The 13,366-nt window shown below is 48.6% G+C and overlaps 1 protein-coding gene across 9 annotated transcripts in view; it reads right to left on the minus strand.

Annotated features, from left to right (window-relative positions):
* The window catches only part of SLC16A7 (solute carrier family 16 member 7), a 504,734-nt gene that overhangs the window by 314,369 nt on the left and 176,999 nt on the right, over nt 1-13,366 (minus strand). For 7 of the 9 annotated variants that reach the window (XM_069629854.1, XM_069629851.1, XM_069629856.1 and 4 more), the window contains one exon: nt 1,526-1,672. The exons of the other annotated variants lie outside the window; for them this stretch is intronic. The gene's annotated coding sequence lies outside the window, so the exon portion shown is untranslated. The remainder of the gene's footprint in view (nt 1-1,525; nt 1,673-13,366) is intronic. 9 annotated transcript variants of the gene reach the window in all.

Raw genomic sequence — 13,366 nt, forward strand, 5'->3', positions numbered from 1 at the left:
GTTGACATAAAAACAGTGAGGTAATAATGCACACACACTTGCACATTGCATTTAGAAGAAACTTGTGTGAACCCATTCTGTGCTATGATGACAAGTAAGGCAATACACTGAGGTCTGGTTGCCTTGTGCAGGTTCGAAAATGTCAAGCATCAGAGGGTTGTAAGAGTATTACAGACTCCTTGATTTCGGGAATAAGGGTTGTTTAACAAGAATGTTGAAAACAAGGAAAGGGGGTGTTTTGCGACGAGTATGGGTATAACTTTAGACTTAGAGCGCCACCACCGGGTCCAGCTGTGCTGGCAGCATTCGCCGCTGCAGCAATGAGGTAAATGAGGAGGGGGTTTGTTAAAAATGGGCGGATGGTGGGGGGGAAGCGACCATCAAGCGGCTTGGAAAACGGTCCATATTTGCAGTTTAAGCCCACGTTCCTAGCCTCTTCATTGGTTGGCTCTCCCTGCACGGTGCCAGTATTTGATATACTGTTTGATAGGTGGGTGCAGTGACGTCATCAGCTAGATGAATTCTGGCGCGGATCTAGTAAAGAAACATGAATGAACATAGAGAGGGAAAGGAAGCACTGCATCACGGGCCCCAAAGCAATGGTTGAGAAACAGAATGTTTCATCACTACACATGGTCCACCAAAACAAAGCAGGAAGCACATTGCCCCACCACACAAAACTACAACTAAACAGTCCCAAGGATGTTCACCCCACGGAAATCAAAGAACCAGTCAGGACAGAAGGATACAAACGTCTGAATACACATGCTCACCAAGACGGATCCACTAGGGCAACACTTCAACACGACCCTGACCCTGAACCATTCAAAACCTTAACCGACCAGTGTCACACTAGATCAGCTGAGAATAGATATCACCCACCTAGTCCCACACCTGAACATTAGGTTCAGACGCACCCACCAATCCAAATTATACTCAGTAGGATACAATTGGATCAGCACAACACCACCAAATCGAGTCGGCCCACGAGGAACCAGCAACATCCGAACCCACAGGTATACATACAACTCTAACGGAATCATAAGTACATGAACCAGGATACAGACCCCACTAACCCAACCCTCAATCTTCTACATACTCAAACCCACACAAAACACCACAACCATCTCTCTTCCGGCAATCCGCATGCACTTTACCACACCGCATCAACAACACAACTTCACCCACAGCACTCGAGGCCTTCATCCGATCCGATACTAGCACCAAAGCCCAGCACTCAGTGTATACTGAGCTGAATCTGCCAACAGCACACCACTTCTCCCACTCTCCTTCTCCCCTCCTCCCGACTAATCCTACACCCACCCTTCCTGTTTACAGATCCGCCAGAGCGCCTGGGGACCAATTATGTTGGTGACAGTGCGCTATACAGGTACCGCTAACATAACATAACAATGAACGTAAATCTATCCACACCTAATGGGAGTTCATTGCAGACCGAGTGAGGACGCAGTGAGGACAAATGCAAGTTTCAGTTCTGAAACTCAATAAAGGGGTTCTTTCTTACCTGATCCCAAGAAATAGCTGTGGGCTGGCTCCTAAGGGATGGCACGATAGGCTGAGGGAGAGTTTAAGAGGGTGGCTCGCTGTTTCCTCATTGGCTTGGAGGGTGAGGTAACGAAGTTGCTCTGTTCAGGACTTTTCCGATTCCGCACTGAAAAACATGTTGAGAATACATCAGAATGTGTGTTCTTCGAAACCCTTGTGCGTCTCACGATTTCGCAGGTAAGCAAAATACAGCTCTTTATTGTAAGTACATCTAATTCAAAAAGGTGTGTCCAACATTCAAAACGTTGTGCATGGAGCTCCGTCAATGTAATCTCTTGCTAACTATTTTATTTTATGAAGGACTTCTATAGCACCAACACCATTGTGGTACTACTTCAGAGCGCTACTACTTCAGAGTGCTATGACAATCTAGAGAAGAGAAGGAACAGGGGCGTGCCCCGTGCCCATAAACCAAAGTCTTTCGGGTCAATTCACAAAGAATCCACTTTTGGGCATAAGCTACACCCAGTGCTTTAAGTGGGCTGGGGCTGTCCGGAGCCAGGCCCCGCAGTCTCCAAAAAGTGGGTCTGAGCCAGGGCCCCCGGTCACTCCACGCCATGGCAGGACACATTATCCTGTCATGGCCGTAGCCGCAACGGTTGATGCGTCCGCCATTTAAGTGCCAGCCAGCCACAGTGTCGCTGCAGTTGGCTGGCACCGTGTAGTGCAAGGAATACATGTCCTGGGTGATGTGGACGGAGTATTGCTATATAAAGGTGATGCAAGCAGCACAGTGGAAGGACTACGTGTCCTGGCTGATGTGGGCGGATTATTGCGGTGTAAGGATGACGCAAACTGTGTCAAGGAGTACATATCCTGGTGTTCTGGGTATTTGGGGACAGCATTGCTGTGTAAGGAGTGCAAGGACTATATGTCTTGGGTGATGTGGACGGAGCATTGCTGCGTAAGGATGAAGCAAACCACGGAGTGCAAGGAATACGTGCCCTGCTGTCCTGGGTGATGTGGGCAGAGCAATGCTGTGCAAACATGATGCAAACTGTGTAGTGAAAGTATTACATGTCCTGGTGTCCTGGCTGATGTGGAGAGAGCATTGGTGTGCAAGCATGATGGAAACTGTGTAGTGAAAGTATTACATGTCCTGGTGTCCTGGGTGATGTGGACAGAGCATGCCGTGCAAGCATGATGCAAACCGTGTATGGCAAGTATTACATGTCCTGTGGTCCTGGCTGATGTGGAGACAGCATTGCTGTATAAGGAGTGAAAGGAGTACACGTCCCAGAGTCTTGGGTGATGTGGACGGAACATTTCTGTGCAAGCATGATGCAAACTGTGTAGTGAAAGTATTACATGTCCCGATGTCCTGGGTGATGTGGATGAAGCATTACTGTGTAAAGTTGATGCAAACTGCAAAGTGCAAGGAATACATGACCTGGGTAATGTGGATGGAGGATTGCTGTGTAAGGATGATGCAAGCAGCACAGTGCAAGACTACGCGTCCTGGGTAATGTGGATGGAGGATTGATTTGTAAGGATGATGCAAGCAGCACAGTGCAAGACTACGCGTCCTGGGTAATGTGGATGGAGGATTGCTGTGTAAGGATGATGCAAGCAGCACAGTGCAAGAGTACGCGTCCTGGGTAATGTGGATGGAGGATTGCTGTGTAAGGATGATGCAAGCAGCACAGTGCAAGACTACGCGTCCTGGGTAATGTGGATGGAGGTTTGCTGTGTAAGGATGATGCAAGCAGCACAGTGCAAGACTACGCGTCCTGGGTAATGTGGATGGCGGATTGCTGTGTAAGGATGATGCAAGCAGCACAGTGCAAGACTACGCGTCCTGGGTAATGTGGATGGCGGATTGCAGTGTAAGGATGATGCAAGCAGCACAGTGCAAGACTACGCGTCCTGGGTTATGTGGATGGTGGATTGCTGTGTAAGGATGATGCAAGCAGCACAGTGCAAGACTACGTGTCCTGTGCGTCCTGGGTAATGTGGATGGCGGATTGCTGTGTAAGGATGATGCAAGCAGCACAGTGCAAGACTACGCGTCCTGGGTAATGTGGATGGAGGATTGCTGTGTAAGGATGATGCAAGCAGCACAGTGCAAGACTACGTGTCCTGGTAATGTGGATGGAGGATTGCTGTGTAAGGATGATGCAAGCAGCACAGTGCAAGACTATGCATCCTGGGTAATGTGGATGGAGGATTGCTGTGTAAGGATGATGCAAGCAGCACAGTGCAAGACTATGCGTCCTGGGTAATGTGGATGGAGGATTGCTGTGTAAGGATGATGCAAGCAGCACAGTGCAAGACGTGTCCTGGGTAATGTGGATGGAGGATTGCTGTGTAAGGATGATGCAAGCAGCACAGTGCAAGACTATGCGTCCTGGGTAATGTGGATGGCGGATTGCTGTGTAAGGATGATGCAAGCAGCACAGTGCAAGACTACGTGTCCTGGGTAATGTGGATGGCGGATTGCTGTGTAAGGATGATGCAAGCAGCACAGTGCAAGTCTATGCGTCCTGGGTAATGTGGATGGAGGATTGCTGTGTAAGGATGATGCAAGCAGCACAGTGCAAGACGTGTCCTGGGTAATGTGGATGGAGGATTGCTGTGTAAGGATGATGCAAGCAGCACAGTGCAAGACTATGCGTCCTGGGTAATGTGGATGGCGGATTGCTGTGTAAGGATGATGCAAGCAGCACAGTGCAAGACTACGCGTCCTGGGTAATGTGGATGGAGGATTGCTGTGTAAGGATGATGCAAGCAGCACAGTACAAGACTACGTGTCCTGGGTAATGTGGATGGAGGATTGCTGATGCAAGCAGCACAGTGCAAGACTACGTGTCCTGGGTAATGTGGATGGAGGATTGCTGTGTAAGGATGATGCAAGCAGCACAGTGCAAGACTACGCGTCCTGGGTAATGTGGATGGAGGATTGCTGTGTAAGGATGATGCACACAGCACAGTGCAAGACTGCGCGTCCTGGGTAATGTGGATGGAGGATTGCTGTGTAAGGATGATGCACACAGCACAGAGCAAGACTGCGCGTCCTGGGTAATGTGGATGGAGGATTGCTGTGTAAGGATGATGCAAGCAGCACAGTGCAAGACTATGCGTCCTGGGTAATGTGGATGGCGGATTGCTGTGTAAGGATGATGCAAGCAGCACAGTGCAAGACTACGCGTCCTGGGTAATGTGGATGGAGGATTGCTGTGTAAGGATGATGCAAGCAGCACAGTACAAGACTACGTGTCCTGGGTAATGTGGATGGAGGATTGCTGATGCAAGCAGCACAGTGCAAGACTACGTGTCCTGGGTAATGTGGATGGAGGATTGCTGTGTAAGGATGATGCAAGCAGCACAGTGCAAGACTACGCATCCTGGGTAATGTGGATGGAGGATTGCTGTGTAAGGATGATGCACACAGCACAGTGCAAGACTGCGCGTCCTGGGTAATGTGGATGGAGGATTGCTGTGTAAGGATGATGCACACAGCACAGTGCAAGGAATGCATGTCCTGAGTGATGTGGGCTTTGTGGTGAAGAGTGAGCAGAGGGGGGGTGCTGGCGTATTGTCCTAATGCAAGCGAGGTTGAGCCTTACTGTGTTGGTACCTGTTCTTATGCACGGAGAGAATGTGTTGGGTGGGGATGGCATTTGAGGCGTGAAGGTAGAGAACGTCTGCCTTGCAGGAGAGCCATCCGGTGGCAGATGGTGAGTAGCTCATTGGATAAACATTGAGAGATATTTGTAGTAAAGGAGTGGAAAGAGGAGAAGATGTGGATATATTCAGCAGACAAGCTATAGTTAAAGCCAAAGAAACCAATAAATGGATCGTATAGTAGTGAGATAAGGTAAGGTAAGTGGTCTTATATAGTGCCATTCTGCAATAATGTTGACCTCTCTGTGCATGGCTATTGGAAGGGGTGGTAGCCAGATAACAGGAAGGGAGGTGCGGACACCCCGTGGCTTTGAGGAGTTCAGGTCAGAAGAACCCATTACTCCTATGCCGATAGGGAAGATCTGTGTTCTGTGGGGAGCTTGCGTGCAGGTTCAGCGCAGCTGGAAGGCGGCCCCATTGTGGCAAAGTTACGATGATTGACATGGCGGTTGGTAGAAGAAGGCCAGGGTAGGAGTCTGCCAAGTACAGTAGACCCGGTCAGTCATGTGATGGGAGTGAGTAATGTGAAGAGTTAGTAGAAGGGTGAGAAGAGTGGGTGATGGGGTTAGAGACTGTCATATCATGCATTTTGCTTTAGGATTTCACTGGCATATTGACGAATGGTCCAAACTCAGACAACAGGGGATCACAACCGAAGGGCTACCCCTGGATGGTAGCCCATCCATGGATGGAGTTGCGTGGCTTGACCTCCTGTAATTCAAATGCTAAATGCTGGATGGTGTTGGTGTTACTTTTATCCCAGAATATCATCCATCCATGTTAGGAGAAGGAGCATTTGGAGAGATAGGACACCCAGTCAAGTGCCTTGGAAAGTGATACGAGGGGGTGTGAAAGGTCTAATGGAATGAGGATGGAGGGGATGTGGAGTGGTGCACAGTGGTAATGAAACTGAAGATGAGCATCAGAGCAGCCTGGGTGGAGTGTTTTGACTTAACCCCAGATGGTAAGGGGTTACAGAGTGAATGCACCTCGGTTTAGTGGACTCTGAGATGCAAGGCAAACCTATAAGATGTTGAGGGGGTGGGGTTGAAGAGAAATTAGTCTATAGAATGGGGGAGTGCAGGGATCGGCAGTAGGCTTTGCAGCTGAGGTATGACTATAGCTGCTTTCTTAGCACATCGGAACATGCCACCAGAGAGGCCAAATAGGGTGGAGAAGTGGGTGGATGTGACGGGTCTGAGCCCCATGATAGTTTGAGGTACAAAGCAATCAATTGGTGCACAGCATGAAAAGGCAGAGCAGAGGGAGATGATGTAAAAGTGGGAAAATAAAGAAAACACCGGTGGGCGGTGGAGTAGAAGGAGGGATGGCGTGAGAGTGATAGAAGGGTGGGTGGTGATTTTAGAAGAGAAGTAGGAGGCAAAGTCATCAATGGTGAATGTGGACTTAGAACAGTCCCTGTGGTGAGAAATGATGGTGTGGTGGGTCACAGATTGTTTGCGTGGGTTTGAGTAGAGAGCGAAAATAAGGTTAGTGTAGTAGGCTTTAACAAACTCGGAAGTGGTGGTATGGATAAGGTGAGAATCTTTGTAGGTTGACAGGAGAGTGGGTGTCCAATTCTTCCACCAGCTGGGACAGCATCAACAGCTGGGGAGATCCTTTCTTAAAGGTGCAGGAATGTGTGATCCAGAGGACAGGGTAGTAAATCAATGAAGGGGGTGGATCATTCAGAGTTCAATGTGATGAAGGCAAGTTTATGGAATGAGCAATTGGAAGAGGGCGAGCTTGGAAGGAGACTTTGACATGGTCGAGGAAGGGGACCATGAAGTTGGCTTGAATTTGGTGATAGTTGGAGGAGGGGTGGGAAACAGTGGATGAGGAACTGAGAAAGAATGAGTGAGCAATCGGGAGAAGGGTTGATAGCAAGCCCAGACGAATCAAAGGTGGAAGGGGGGTGCATGATCCAAGAAGTTGACTTGGGTATGTATGCAAAGGAGTCAAGCTGATATTTGAGAGGTTGCAGTCACCCATTATGGTGGCAGAGACATCTGCTGGGAGCATTTCAAGTAAGAAGTTAATAATAGAAGATAATGTGGGGGTGGCAGGTGCGCAGTAGATGAGGATAGTACGAGGGTTAGGAGTGAGAGTTGGTCAGAGATATACTTGAAGGAGGAAGCACGGAAGTCAGAAGAGGGAGTATGGCCTTTGGTGTGTCCTTGCTAGTCATGAGACCGACACCACAACATTTCTTGTGGAGACGATTGTATACAAAGAGCGAGAAGAGAGTTTTGGGAATGGGAATCAAAGCAATTAGTGAGAAAGGAAGGTTTTGAAAAGGCGTTTGGCATGCCAAAAGCCCAGTGTGACTTCAGTAGGGTGGACAGATATTGAAGAAGTAGTCGTGATAGTAGATCAAGAAAAACGAGTGCAGAAGATGGGGGTGGAATGGGAGGAACGGTTAGGGCAGCGTCCGGAGGCGAGGCATTTGGGAGGAGAAAGAAGGATGCATATGGGGACCTAGAGTTAGGGGTAATGGAGATAAGGCTGATCACCTGAAGTACTTCACAGGCGATCTCATAGGCTGTGAAAGAAATGCCTTTTAATGATGCTGCGCCTTCAATCCATCCTAGCTGTACAAGATGAGTTAGACCTGTCCTCTGTCCCATGGCCTTGCCGGCAGAGCAGAGGTCCATTAGGGGAAGACACAAGCAAGTATTTGGTCTCTTTGCAAGCGAGGTTTCCCGCTTACAGTATAGTTAACAGTGTTGGCTCAGCCCCTGGCAGATGCAAAAGCTACATTGTAAGTCATTTAGCACATGATTAGTCTGCTGGAGGGCAGAGAGCTGTCTAGTAACTCACTTTTTCAAGGGTCATTGGTGTACCTAGTATGTCATATAACCCATCACCAATCACAAATGAATCCATATCCTAAACATTTTGTGATTATCCATTTCATCAAATTTGGCAACTCTCCTCTATATGGTCACTGGACCACTTGGTGTCGAATCACTTTCGATGTGATTTGGTGTTATGGTTTTTGCTAATATCACTGGATACCCACATAACCCAGGGAAAGGAGCACATTTTCCAATATGTAAAGGCACAGATAGTGTCTAGGAACAAAATGTCATCCATTAAAAAAAGATTATTTCTATGGAAAAAATACACAAAATGTGCATGTTCATGAGTAAAGCAACTGTTGACATACACCATGGCATTTATTTTCTTCAGAAAAAACACCATTTGCCCTAGCGAGAATTGGCAAAACCCATCACTTGGACCTGTACGTACATTTCCTGAGTATTTTCTGTATTGCCATTTGCATTGTTTTATTTGTTTCAATTAGGCTTAAAATAGAAACTTAAATATGTCCCCTGTGTATGGTTCCCTAGACTTCTATTACAACAGTTCTCCGCATGGCCCAGGTTCAGACATATGATTATTGCAAGGTGTAGTTTTGTTCAATTCCTATCCGTATGTCTAAAACTTTGAAATGTACATGTGTCGTGTTAGTCCTTCTTTTATGTCTATAGACCACAAGATTTCTTCCATTTCTATGACTATGACTGGTACACACTATATCATTTAATTCAATAACTTGGTCTTTGAGTACTCACCGCAGACCCTCTTTACTGTTGTGATGGTACACTATGCGTGTTTTTGAGTGAATTCCTAAACTTGTATGTCTCAATTCACAGGAACCTGAAGCATGATTCTAGAGCTCTGACTCAGCATATTGGTTCCTGCACAGATTCGATTCATACTTTTGCACTTTTGGGTAGAGTTTCCTACTTGCAATCTTTGGCATGATAGGGAATATATAGAAAATACAATGCCAGGGGACTCCACATGCCTGAAGCATCTAAGGTCACACAATCATGTTTAGCTCCTTTTAGTTGCCTTTCAAACCTCTTCAAGACTCTTTGCTCAATTTTTGGTAGACATATCTCTTCTCCCTCCTCCCCTAAGTAACTTAATCCAAAACCAGAAGGGAAATTACATGAACATATTTTTATGTGTGCAGTAACAGGCACATAGTGTCCCTGTTACTCCCTGAATAGGATCCATATTAGTATTTAGGTTCTTTGTGTACTGTGACCAGGCCACTGTTTTTGTCGTCCGGCTGGTGCATGTTTCCACAACGGGAACATACATTTTGGCACCTTCGCCTCTATGAGCTCTGGCTCCCATCTCATGAGGACCCTTTTGAGGAAAGGGAATCCAGTTTGAGCTGGGTAACGGTCATACAGGCATCTCAACCCAAATCCTTTTGTGTGTGCGCATGAAGCAGGAGTGAGGCTGGCCTTCCCTGATAGGAAGTGTGCCCGTTGTTTGAAAGGTACATGAGAAGGGATTGGAGGACTGGGGTCACCACCCAACCAGGTGTGTGTGCACAACTTCGGGGACCCTGAGCTATTCAAACATACATACTAACTGCATTTAGAAATGTCCACAATTAGCACACAATAAAAATATATAAAACCTCTGATAATTGTTTTTTTTAAATAACATTAAGTTGTCTTAAATATACAGCACTTTTGATAAAACTGTAAATAGAATCGCCCGCTTTCTTACAGGGGATGGAGAACGCCAACGGCATGGCCTCACCTAATGTACAAACGCTACACAATGTAAAAATAGGTAAGAGACACTTCCTTCTAAATATCTTTAAAATAGGGCAAAAAAAATGAGTTGCATCTTCTACTGGGGTGCCATTACAGGGCTATTCACTAAAATACTACCTGGAACCACACCCACATAGCCAAGACAAGTAGAGGACCCCTGCTGGAAGCTGTGGTGGTGGACCCTGGTCCTCCTGAAGACGAAGTAGATGTAGTGGAGGACCCCTGCTGGAAGCTGTGGTGGTGGCCCCTGGCCCTCCTGAAGATGAAGTAGATGTAGTGGAGGACCCCTGCTGGAAGCTGTGGTGATGGCCCCTGGTCCTCCTGAAGATGAAGTAGATGTAGTGGAGGGCCCCTGCTGGAATCTGTGGTGATGGACCCTGGCCCTCCTGAAGATGAAGTAGATGTAGTGGAGGACCCCTGCTGGAAGCTGTGGTGGTGTACCCTGGCCCTCCTGAAGATGAAGTAGATGTAGTGGAGGACCCCTGCTGGAAGCTGTGGTGGTGTACCCTGGCCCTCCTGAAGACGAAGTAGATGTAGTGGAGGGCCCCTGCTGGAAGCTGTGGTGATGGCCCCTGGTCCTCCTGAAGACGAAGTAGATGTAGTGGAGGGCCCCTGCTGGAATCTGTGGTGGTGGACCCTGGCCCTCCTGAAGACGAAGTAGATGTAGTGGAGGACCCCTGCTGGAAGCTGTGGTGGTGTACCCTGGCCCTCCTGAAGACGAAGTAGATGTAGTGGAGGACCCCTGCTGGAAGCTGTGGTGGTGGACCCTGGCCCGCCTGAAGATGAAGTAGATGTAGTGGAGGGCCCCTGCTGGAAGCTGTGGTGGTGGCCCCTGGCCCTCCTGAAGATAAGGTAGATGTAGTGAGGACCCCTGCTGGAAGCTGTGGTCATGTCCCTCGACCCTCCTGAAGATGAAGTTGATGTAGTGGAGGACCCCTGCTGGAAGCTGTGGTCATGGCCCCCGACCCTCCTGAAGATGAAGTAGATGTAGTGGAGGACCCCTGCTGGAAGCTGCGGCGATGGCCCCTGGCCCTCCTGAAGATGAAGTAGATGTAGGAGGTGATGGCCCCTGGCCCTCCTGAAGATAAAGTAGATGTAGGAGGTGATGGCCCCTGGCCCTCCTGAAGATGAAGTAGATGTAGGAGGTGATGGCCCCTGGCCCTCCTGAAGATGAAGTAGATGTAGTCGAGGACCCCTGATGGAAGCTGTGGTGGTGGCCTCTGGCCCTCCTGAAGATGAAGTAGATGTAGTGGAGGACCCCTGCTGGAATCTGTGGTGATGGCCCCTGGCCCTCCTGAACATGAAGTAGATGTAGGAGGTGATGGCCCCTGGCCCTCCTGAAGATGAAGTAGATGTAGGAGGTGATGGCCCCTGGCCCTCCTGAAGATGAAGTAGATGTAGTCGAGGACCCCTGATGGAAGCTGTGGTGATGGCCCCTGGTCCTCCTGAACATGAAGTAGATGTAGTGGAGGACCCCTGCTGGAAGCTCCGTTGATGGCCCCTGGCCCTCCTGAAGATGAAGTAGATGTAGTGGAGGACCCCTGCTGGAAGCTGTGGTGGTGGCCCCTGGCCCTCCTGAAGATAAGGTAGATGTAGTGAGGACCCCTGCTGGAAGCTGTGGTCATGTCCCCCGACCCTCCTGAAGATGAAGTAGATGTAGTGGAGAACCCCCGCTGGAAGCTTCAGTGATGGCCCCTGGCCCTCCTGAAGATGAAGTAGATGTAGTGGAGGACCCCTGCTGGAAGCCGTGGTCATGGCCCCCGACCCTCCTGAAGATGAAGTAGATGTAGTGGAGAACCCCCGCTGGAAGCTGCGGCGATGGCCCCTGGCCCTCCTGAAGATGAAGTTGATGTAGGAGGTGATGGCCCCTGGCCCTCCTGAAGATGAAGTAGATGTAGTGGAGGACCCCTGCTGGAAGCTGTTGTGATGCCCCTGGTCCTCCTGAAGATGAAGTAGATGTAGTGGAGGACCCCTGCTGGAATCTGTGGTGGTGGCCCCTGGGCTCCTGAAGATAAAGCTCTACGCTTCTCTCTGACCTGTGGAATCCTGCTACAGTCACTCTCTTCCACTGATCCTGGAGAGCAGTTATATGCACCCTCTCTGCAGCCTTAAAGTGTTTTCTTGAAGCTCCTAAACTGTGTATATCAGAAGTATAGAAGTGGGAGCCCCTGCTGAGAACTGGACAGCGGTTTAGCTGCCTTGGATGTCTTGGGGTGGCGCTACATCCCCAGACTCAATTGGCAAGAAACCTGAGCTTCTGCTGTCCTTCAAAGAAATTGTCTTTGTCCAGCCTGGAGAGTCCTGAATGGGGCATCCACTGACCTGCCCCGAAGGGCCATCTTTGGGTTCCTACGCTTGTGCTGTCGTTCTTCAGTCTAATCACAGAAGAGAAGGCTTGCCTCTTGTGGGTCCTCCAGCCTCATCATTGGTTCCATCATTTCCTCACCAGGGCCTCTGTGGTCAGTACTTGTACATAGAACATCCACCATGACCTGCAGAAAACCTAATATTGCAACTCATCTTTCGCCTGAACTTTGTATTCAACTTCTAGCAGCCTTGGCAACATCTTAGGGACTCCTACATAGTCCGTGGTTTCCCTCTTCCGTGTCTGGGTGTTTTGCCTGCAACATCTTCTCCCAGCACTTTTTTCTTGTGAACTTCTTGTCTTCCTCGTATGGAGGGGTCTATAATAGCGCCACCCAATGGCTGTCTCTTCTGCATATCCCCCTGGAAATGGGAAACATGTCACCACCTTTCCCCTATAACCGGGAACTTGGACTTTCTGCCATGAAAGTCTATGGATAAAACCTTTTAACTATCAGAACCAAGTATCTAAAACGTTTACTTCCCTGTGAAATTAAGTTGAACATTTTTGTGGTGCTTTTAGAGACACTTCAGTCGTTTTAATTGTCCCCTTGAAATTCTGATTAATTACCTACTTGGGGACATTCATTGTCAAGCAGAACTTTGTAGAAAGAGTATACGTTCCAGTAATTAGAATGAAGCTTGGCTGCTCTGCCAGCTGTCTCCATCAAAAGTCAAGAACAAAGTTCTACATACGCATAAGGGAAAACCATGAACTGACCAAACAGGAGTCTGCACCCTTTGGCTCACCTCTTTTAGACTACAACTGCCATTAGCCAAGGCAGCATAATCAATGGTGAAGGATCATTGACGCGGTAGTCCAGAGGTTATGGAGAGCCGGGTTGCAGACCTAGGTCCTCACCAGACACAGCCTAATCAATGGTGAAGGATCATTGACGCGGTAGTCCAGAGGTTATGGAGAGCCGGGTTGCAGACCTAGGTCCTCACCAGACACAGCCTAATCAATGGTGAAGGATCATTGACGCGGTAGTCCAGAGGTTATGGAGAGCCGGGTTGCAGACCTAGGTCCTCACCAGACACAGCCTGCAAACATCTACTTAAGATATCCTGAAGAGTATCTACTATAGGTTACTTTCCACCTCCTACCAGGGACGTCATTTGGGGGTTGCCAGGGGTCGCAACTGCGCCCCCTGAGGTATCCCTTGCTACCCCTGTGGTCTCCCTTGTTACCCCTAAAAAAATTACGAAATAAATAAAGCTTCTTT

Source organism: Ambystoma mexicanum, chromosome 12 (assembly GCF_040938575.1).
Source record: "Ambystoma mexicanum isolate Mex_15411 chromosome 12, UKY_AmexF1_1, whole genome shotgun sequence".
In the NCBI taxonomy this organism is placed as follows: domain Eukaryota; kingdom Metazoa; phylum Chordata; class Amphibia; order Caudata; family Ambystomatidae; genus Ambystoma; species Ambystoma mexicanum.